The sequence below is a fragment of the Glycine max genome, chromosome 5, assembly GCF_000004515.6.
Source record: "Glycine max cultivar Williams 82 chromosome 5, Glycine_max_v4.0, whole genome shotgun sequence".
NCBI classification, from domain to species: Eukaryota; Viridiplantae; Streptophyta; class Magnoliopsida; order Fabales; family Fabaceae; genus Glycine; species Glycine max.
Genome location: NC_038241.2, coordinates 22,648,167 through 22,658,034, shown reverse-complemented (window position 1 = coordinate 22,658,034; position 9,868 = coordinate 22,648,167). Strand labels below are relative to the sequence as shown.

General features: G+C 43.1%; 1 non-coding gene across 1 annotated transcript; it reads left to right on the top strand.

The window, feature by feature from the left end:
* Positions 1 to 9,267: 9,267 nt before the first annotated feature.
* On the top strand, positions 9,268 to 9,374 carry LOC113001731 (small nucleolar RNA R71). The gene has a single exon (XR_003267219.1). It is a non-coding gene; the product is annotated as a small nucleolar RNA R71 (small nucleolar RNA).
* The last annotated feature ends 494 nt before the right edge of the window (positions 9,375 to 9,868 follow it).

Below are 9,868 nucleotides of genomic sequence, written 5' to 3'. Positions count from 1 at the left end.
GGACTACATGTCCTCGCCTTGAGAGGGCTACACGCCCTCATCTTGGGTACTAGTTACCCTCACCGTTGAGAGGACTACACGTCCTCGCCTTGAGAGGACTACACGTCCTCACCATCAGAGGGTTGCACGCCCTCACCTCCAGAGGACTACATGTCCTCGCCTTGAGAGGGCTACACGTCCTCACCTTGGGTACTAGTTACCCTCACCGTCAGAGGGCTACACGCCCTCACCTTGAAAGGACTACACGTCCTCGCCAGCAGAGGGCTGCACGCCCTCACCTCCAGAGGACTACACCTCCTCACCTTGAGAGGGCTGCACGCCCTCACCTTTAGAGGGCTACGTGTCCTCATTTTCAGTGTGCTCGACATCTACACCTTAAAAGAATTTAAGGTCCTCTGCCCTTAAATGCTTAACCGAGACTTGCACTTCCGGTTAAGGGGCCAGTAGTTTCCTTTTAACGGTTCCTGGGCCACCCCCGGATATTGGAGGACGGCCAACTGTGCGAGCACAACCAGAGAGGGAGGCTATCACACAGCTACTATGCATACCAGGGCAAGATTTCACCCGTGCCGCTGCAAAGAGACGAGTGCGGATCATGCGCACCAACATGACCACTCTTACACAGATATAGATGACATTGCTACTTAGCAACATTCTGCCCAGTGACCGCAATGCCAATCTCCCCCTGCAAAAGTATCAGTTGGTCTGTGTCGTCCCGACATGGGTAAGTATGCATATGGTTCAACTGATTTCTGATACCATCTATTGTTTGCAGGGATCACACCCACAAAGACACCCAGTGGACCTGAAGAAGTCCAACAGGGCCCTGGGGTTTCCAGCTCTGGTTACGGGCCTCTGTCGGCCCTACAGGGCGCCCGTTCCCCCCAGCAAGTTCATGTCGTCGTGGCATAGTTCTAGGGAGTGCCTGTTGCCCCCAGCAAGGTCATCAGGTCCCCCCTACCAATCGAGCTTTCATCAAGAAGTTCTGCGTCTCCAGGCAGGCGCAGGGCGAAACACCACAGTAGCCTGGCGATGGCCGGCAGCGGGCAATAGACGCACCGCCATCACCTCTAGAGTTCACCTCTGCTCATCCACAAAAAGGTTTGAGTATTGCCTACACCACATGGCCGACCAATAGGCGACCAAGTCCAAAGCCAAAGGTAAGCAAAGTACTAGGTCAGTGACCGACAAGTCATAAGGCGTCCAACTCAAGACGTTAAAGAAGCGCTACTAGGAGGCAACCTAGTACCTTTTAAATTTCTGCCTGCTATTTGATCATTTTTTATAGTAGGACGCACCTAGTTGCTCATGATCCTGGGAATTTAAATAAAAGAAGCGCAAGCTCGGAAGGTAGTCATACCTTACAAAACATATATATGTATGTTTAGGTAGTGAAAATACCTTAGATATGCATGTATGTAAACAAAAAAACACTTCACAAAATATATATATGTATGTTTAGGTAGAAAAATACCTTAGATATGCATGTATGTAAACAAAAAACACTTCACAAAATATATATATGTATGTTTAGGTAGAAAGATACCTTAGATATGCATGTATGTAAACAAAAAATACTTCACAAAATATATATGTATGTTTAGGTAGAAAGATACCTTGGATATGCATGTATATAGCAAAAATACCTTACAAAACATATATATGTATGTTTAGGTAGCAAGATACCTTGGATATGCATGTATATAGCAAAATATCTCATGAAAAAAAAAGAGAAGAAAAAAAAAACAAACAAGAAAAAGAAATAAACAAATAAAAAAAAAGAAGAAAAAAAAGAGAGAAAAAAGAAAAATAAGTTGTTTAGCTGAAAAACCGATATGCTTTTGAAAAGAGATGATTTCCAACTTTTCTTTGAAAAAATTCACTGATCATAACTAGTTTTTGAAAAAATGTGTATACACCTGAAAGGTGAATGCTGTGAAAATTTTCTCGGACGCCCGAAATGGACTTGGATGAATGCACAAATGGATAAAAGAACATATTTTGGAAACATTGGGTTGACTAAAATAGAGGAAATGAATCCTGAGCCCTAGCATCACATGACCATAAAAATTTGACACTTGAGTGTCCGCATAGGTGCATGCATGACCAGTTTTGCATAAAGTTTCCAAATCATCATTTTTGCATTTGTGTCATGGAAATAATGTGGGGCACCCCTTTTATCCTTGAGCCAAACCAAACCCTGACATGTATCATGTCTAGCCATTCTACAAACCTTGATCCAAAATCATGCCTCACTATAATCCTTACCCTCGGAAGCAAAAAAGGAAAGAAGGAAAATTTCCAATCAAAGAGAAAGCAAAAAGAAAAGAAAGGAAATTCCCAATCAAAAAGTGGGAGAAAGCAAAAAGAAAAGAAAGGAAATTCCCAATCAAAGAGTGGGAGAAAGCAAAAAGAAAAGAAAGAAAATTCCAAACCAAAGAATGGGAGAAAGTAAAAAAGGAAGAGAAGAAAGCTCCTGGTCAAAGAAACCAGAAGAAATGTGCAGAGAGGTCTTTAGACCGGACAATATCTGAACAATACAGAATTGTCACCAAATGAACAAAAAGAAGGAAAGGAAACCATGACCTAAAATGGTCTTCTCCCTTTAATTGCCAACCAGAATCAGTGCGCTAGCGACTTTTTCGCCCCGCACTAAACAAAAACAGAAAAGGAAAAAGCCAACAAAAAAATCAAAAGCCAAAAAAAACACACAAAAGCTGAAAAACCCGCTAAAAGAACCCATTCCCAAGGGAAGTCCTATTGATCCATGATCACGCATGTAATTTTTGATTTGATAGGAAATAATTTGCAAAGTCAAGTCATGACATATCTATGGTTCGGAATTAGGATGAAACACTTACCTGTGCGAGATTGATACACTTTGAGTGATTTTCTTCTATTTTTGTCGAACCCAGTGTTTCCTCTAAATGGTCATTTAGAAACGAAATGCTAACATCCAAAATCTCATTTATGGTTATGAGAAAATTTCATCAGCATACTCTCCTTCCCCGGTAGACGCATTGTTTTTCACTCAAAAAGGCATATGCTGCTCTAATCAGTTGGAATATTTGTCTCTTTGCTAAAGCATGTTTGCGTTTTAGTGGAGAAAACACCGAGACTTTTTCAAGTCTCACAAGTTATCCAGAACTACATAGGTCTGAGTTCCTTATTGGAGGATACGTAGGAGCAAAAGCCTCGCTTTTGTCGACCGCGCCGCTTTCTGTTACCATGACCCAAGAGCTGGTAGCCCGCGGAGACACCTTACGGTTATCCGCACCTCGTCATTCAGTGACCCCAAGTGTGATTGATGAGCAGAGGCCAATGTGGTCATCTGCGCCTTTTCCGGAGATGTCAGCATTTTCCGATGGAGACTTTTCAAGTCTCATAAGTTATCCCGAACTACGTAGGTCTGAGTTCCTCATTGGAGGATACGTAGGAGCAAGAGCCTTGCTTTTGTCGGCCGCCCCATAATCTTTGTCATACTGACCCTGAGGTCATGTGACGTGCACCCTTGTATCATCCAGAGGCGGCGGGCCCGATGATACGCGGAGATACGTTACGGTTATCCGCACCCTTTTGTCATCCAGAGGCGGCGGGCCCGATGACAAGCAGAGACCAAGTTTGGTCATTCTGCACCCTTGTATCATCCAGAGGCGGCGGGCCCGATGATACGCGGAGATACCTTACGGTTATCCGCACCCTTTTGTCATCCAGAGGCGGCGGGCCCGATGACAAGCAGAGACCAAGTTTGGTCATTCTGCACCCTTGTATCATAGTAAAGGTGAGATTCTCCCTGTACGCGGAGATACCTTATGGTTATCCGCACCCTTTTGTCATCCAGAGGCGGCGGGCCCGAAGACAAGCAGAGACCAAGTTTGGTCATTCTGCACCCTTGTATCATCCAGAGGCGGCGGGCCCGATGATACGCGGAGATACCTTACGGTTATCCGCACCCTTTTGTCATCCAGAGGCGGCGGGCTCGATGACAAGCAGAGACCAAATTTGGTCATTCTGCACCCTTGTATCATCCAGAGGCGGCGGGCCCGATGATACGCGGAGATACCTTACGGTTATCCGCACCCTTGTGTCATCCAGAGGCGGCGGGCCCGATGATACGCGGAAATACCCGAGTGGTTATCCGTATAAATATTCTTTTGCTATCTGTAAGACAGAACGCTTGATAGCATGCAGAGGCTGACATAGTCTTCTGCACCTTTTGTTCCTCCGGGAACAACAAGTCATTTACATGCGGAAATTTCATGGTCACCCGCGACTCTCGTCAACCGAGAGGAGCGAAATTAGTGTCGTACACTAATTTTCGTCCGGGTACCTTTGCTTGATGACATGCGACCTTTCTTTGGTCCTTGTGAGGTGCTTGGCACCCATCATTAGGCAATTTGTGAAAATCCGGGAACGACAAGTCATGGTCACCCGCGACTCTCGTCAACCGAGAGGAGCGAAATTAGTGTCATACACTAATTTTCGTCCGGGTACCTTTGCTTGATGACATGCGACCTTTCTTTGGTCCTTGTGAGGTGCTTGGCACCCATCATTAGGCAATTTGTGAAAATCCGGGAACGACAAGTCATGGTCACCCGCCACTCTCGTCAACCAAGAGGAGCGAAATTAGTGTCATACACTAATTTTTGTCCGGGTACCTTTGCTTGATGACATGCGACCTTTCTTTGGTCCTTGTGAGGTGCTTGGCACCCATCATTAGGCAATTTGTGAAAATCCGGGAACAACAAGTCATTTGCATGTGGAGATTTTATGGTCACCCGCGACTCTCGTCAAATCGAGAGGAACGAAATTAGTGTCTTATCTTTACTTTCCTTTTATCTCCAATAAAAGACAAGTAAAGAGGGGCAACTGTCATACCCTAATTTCGTCCGGGGACCTTTGCTTGATGACATGCGACCTTTCTTTGGTCCTTGTGAGGTGCTTGGCACCCATCATTAGGCAATTTGTGAAATTCCAGGACATGCCGGAAAACCAAAAAATATTGATGCACAATCCGTAAGTTTCCGTGACACATCGGAAATCAAATGGAAGCATCGTTGCATAATTAAGTGAGATTCCGTAACATTCCGTAAGTCAAAAAGGGGATGATTATGTAATCCGCAAGGTTCCGTAACATTACGGAAAGAAAACAAGTATCGTTACGAGATTCGTAAGTTTCCGTAACTTTACGAAAAAAGAATCACCAAAAAAGGTAAGGGGGTGAACTTATCAAGATAGGGGTGTAAATAGCAATTCAAATCTAGGCTATTCCAGAACATTTTGGAAGTTGGGTTGCTTAAGGAGGAAGCAACTAGGCAGCAAGCTCCTCCACGTTTTTGAAAAATGGTTTTCGGGGCTTCCGCGGCTTCCGTAATACTTCCGAAAACCTTGGGTAAGCATATTGCACTTAACATTGGTAAAAGGGAAAAGAAAAAAGATGAAAATCAAATTCGAAAACAGTTCCGTAAGGCTTCCGTAACTTTTCCGTAAAATACGAAAAGGGGGGTGAACTTAGTAATTCGGGTGCGCTTAGAAATCTTCTTCATTAAGTCTTTGGGCGGCAAGCACCTCCTTTTTTTTCTATAAATAGGGGAGGGGGGAGCTGTTTCAAAATGTTCAAGACCCCTTTGGCTATGCATTTCGGCTATTTTGGGCAAAAACACGTTTTCGTGAAGAAAAATCAAGTCGAAGTACTTCCGTAACGCTTCCGTAAACGATTCTGTGGAAATTCTTCATCGTTCTTCGTCGTTCTTCACCGTTCTTCATCCGTTCTTCGTTCGTTCTTCGTTCTTCAACGGGTAAGTTTTCGAATCCGAGACTTTCAATTCATTTCTTGTTTTGTGTACTTTCACTTTAATTTCGTTTACTTTCAGTTTTCTTTTCTTCCGTTTTTAACGTGCTTTAACCGTTTATTTAAGCCGTTTTCTCGTCTAATAAATGATAAAATGAATTTCAACCGATCATTTGTGTTGTAATCTCGTTTAATCACTGTTAAAACGAAATCTAACCGATCGTTCACGCTATAACCTCGGTTAAACCAAAAAAAGTAAAATAATAATAAAATAATCAAAATATCTTTGAATAAAATAAATTAAAAAAATCAATCGGACGTTTTTCTTTGGAAGTTTCCTTGAATGAATTGATTAATAACCAAAGTGAAACTAAGACTAAAATAGACTCACAAATCAAGTTTTGTCCGAAAATCACTAAAAACCGTTTTAAGGTCCAACGCCTTAAACGGTCCTCTTTGCTTTTATCGGTTAACATGGACCGTTCAAAAGCATAAAATCAACATGTAACTTTACCGCTTTTGCAAGAACTACGTAGGTCTGATTTCCTCATCGCAATTGAGGATACGTAGGAGCAAAAGCCCCGCTTTTGTCGACCACCCCAAGAGATCGTTAATGGTCCAAATGCCTTAACGTTTCTCTCCTTTCAAAAACAAGAGATCGTTAATGGTCCAATGCCTTAACGTTTCTCTCCTTTCAAAATCAAAAGACCGTTTAATGGTCCAACACCTTAAATGACCTTTTGTTCAAATAAAAAACATATTTTGCAAAAAAGACAAAAAACAAACTTAAACCAAACACTTTGTTCCGAAAGAACTACGTAGGTCTGATTTTCTCATCCCAATTGAGGAATACGTAGGAGCAAAGGGAAACACCCTTGTCGACCACAAAAAGAGAAAAAATATAAAAAGGGTATAAAGGATATAAGGACATAAAAGGGAACGTAAAAATCAAAGTCATGTTTGCACATTCGATTAAAGGTTGTCGTCCCTTGTGACGGACGTGTGGGGTGCTAATACCTTCCCCGCGCGTAAATACAACTCCCGAACCTTTCACTTAAAAGTTTGTAGATTGCGTCTTTTCCGGTTTTTCCGACGTTTTCCTCAAATAAACGTTGGTGGCGACTCCGCACGTATTCCTTTCGTGGAACACGCATCCCGCGAGTCACGCGTCGCCCTCCCGCCGAAGGAAGGTTGCGAACAATGGGCTCCGGATAAGATTTGAGGGTGGAGGATAGATGAACAACACTAGGCAATCAATTCGTGGGGCTCCAGACTCAATGGTGGAGGATGCAAGAATGACAATCAATTTGTGGGGCACCGGATAATATTTGAGGGTGGAGGATAGATGAACAACGCTAGGCAATTAATTCGTGGGGCTCCAGACTCAATGGTGGAGGATGCATGAATGACAATCAATTCATGGGGCTCTGGATAAGATTTGAGGGTTGAGGATAGACGAACAACGCTAGGCAAGCAATTCGTGGGGCTCGAGACTCGATGGTGGAGGATGCATGAATGACAATCAATTCATGGGGCTCCGGTATAGATTTGAGGGTAAAGGATTGATCGAGGCCGTACCCGAATCAAATAAACATGAAAATGCAGTAACTAGGAAGTGATCCTAGGTCGTTTCCCAACGAGCAGTGACAAGCCAAATGTTCATAATATACTTGCAGTAACAGTATGCAGATTAGAATAAAGATCAGTCATGTATTCATCAACAACATGGTCAATTAATTCAACACGAAATACAGAAAGATCTTCAGATGGGTATTTCATAGCATCCAGAATATTAAAATGAACAGTTATATCACCAAACTCCATGGACAGTGTGCCTGCATAAACATCTATCTTAGTTCTAGCAGTTTTCATAAAGGGTCTGCCTAGAATGATGGGAACTGATCCTTGAGAAAATCCATCTTCCATATTCAAAATATAAAAATCAACAGGGAAAATTAGTTCACCAACTCTAACTAAGACATCTTCTATGAAACCAACAGGGTAGGCAACACTTCTATTAGCTAAATGAATTACCACATCAGTTGACTGCAAGGGGCCTAGAGATAGAGAATTAAAAACAGACAGAGGCATAACACTAACAGAAGCTCCTAAATCTAGCATGGCATTGTCAAACTTACTATTCCCTATGATACAAGGTATGCTGAATGTACCTGGATCTTTGCATTTTTCAGGAATTTGAGGAACAGATTTACCAATCAATGCGGAGACATTTCTGCCCATGCTAATCCGTTCACTTCCTTTAAGCTTCCGCTTATTAGTGCACAGCTCCTTCAAGAATTTGGCATATCTTGGAATTTGTTTTATTGCATCCAACAGACGTATGTTTACCTCTACCTTTCTAAACGTTTCCAAGATCTCTTTCTCTGCCTCTTCCATTTTTTTGTTGGAAACTGCTCTTGGAGGGAATGGAAGAGGGGGAATGTGCTGCTTCTGCAAATTAGAATTACCTGTGGAAGAAGATTCACCTGCACAGAAATTGTTAGGTAAATTTTTGTCATCACCTTTTTCTGGAATAGTGTGAAGTTTGGCAGGTTCATTTGCAGATGAGGAAGGTGCTACGGGTTGAGGTCCTTGACATTGCTTTCCCGACCTCAATGAAATGGCATTGACATTTTTTGGGATTTTGGACAGCTTGAGAAGGCAGCTTGTCAGAATTCTGGGACTGTTGTTGATTCAATTGGGTAGCCAATTGTCCCATATGATTGGTTAAGCTCTGAATGGAGGCTCTGGTCTCTTGCTGAAACTGCATGTTCTGCATAGTCATTTGCCTCACAAGTTCTTCGAGGGAAGGTTGTGGAGGGGCCTCAACTGTTGGCTATTTCTGGGGTTGTTGCTGTTGTTGGATTGGTGGAGGAATGTATGGTCTGCTTGGGCCAGCAGCATTTTGGAAGGAATGAGCAGGCTGCTGTTGTTGTTGCTGAGGGCTGGACCATCTGAGGTTAGGGTGATTCCTCCATCCAGGATTGTATCTGTTGCTGGAGAGGTCATAATTGCTCTGCTGTGGTTGATTTTGCTGCTGAGGTTGAGGAGGTCTATTGTAAATATTTGCAGCATAAGCTTCAGGTTGCTCAATTGCTCCAGGTTGCTGCATGGAAGGGCAAAGGTCTGTATGGTGGTCAGCAGAGGAGCACAAACCACAAACCCTTGCGACAGGTACAAATTTCTGATTCAAGGCCAGTTGGGTTACCAAGTTGACCAACGCATCCAGTTTGCCTTCAAGCTTCTTAGTTTCAGATGATGCAGATGGGTTTGTAGCTACCTCATGCACTCCTCTAATGACTATGGCATCATTTCTGGCGCTAAACTGCTGGGAGTTGGAGGCCATCTTCTCAATTAAATTTCTGGCTTCAGCAGGAGTCATGTCTCCAAGGGCTCCACCACTGGCAGCATCTATCATACTTCTCTCCATATTACTAAGTCCTTCATAAAAATATTGGAGAAGAAGCTGTTCTGAAATCTGATGGTGGGGGCAACTGGCACATAGTTTCTTAAATCTCTCCCAGTACTCATACAGGCTCTCTCCACTGAGTTATCTAATACCTGAGATATCCTTCCTGATGGCTGTGGTCCTGGAAGCAGGGAAAAAATTTTCTAAGAATACTCTCTTAAGGTCATCCCAGCTCGTGATGGACCTTGGAGCAAGGTAATACAGCCAGTCCTTTGCCACTCCCTCTAATGAATGAGGAAAAGCCTTCAGAAATATGTGATCCTCTTGGACATCTGGGGGTTTCATGGTGTAGCAGACAATGTGAAATTCTTTCAAATGTTTGTGCGGGTCTTCACCTGCAAGGCCATGAAACTTTGGAAGCAAATGAATCAGTCCAATTTTAAGAACATATGGGACATCCTCATCAGGGTATTGGATGCACAAGCTTTCGTAGGTGAAATCAGGTGCAGCCATTTCCCTTAGAGTCCTCTCACAAGGTGGAGGTTGTGCCATGTTCTCAGAATATGCAAAATTAGAATGCTCAGAATCAGAATGCTCAAAATTATAATGCTCAAGATCAGGATGTTCAAAATCACCAATAACAGAATGCACAGATTCACCAGTTATGG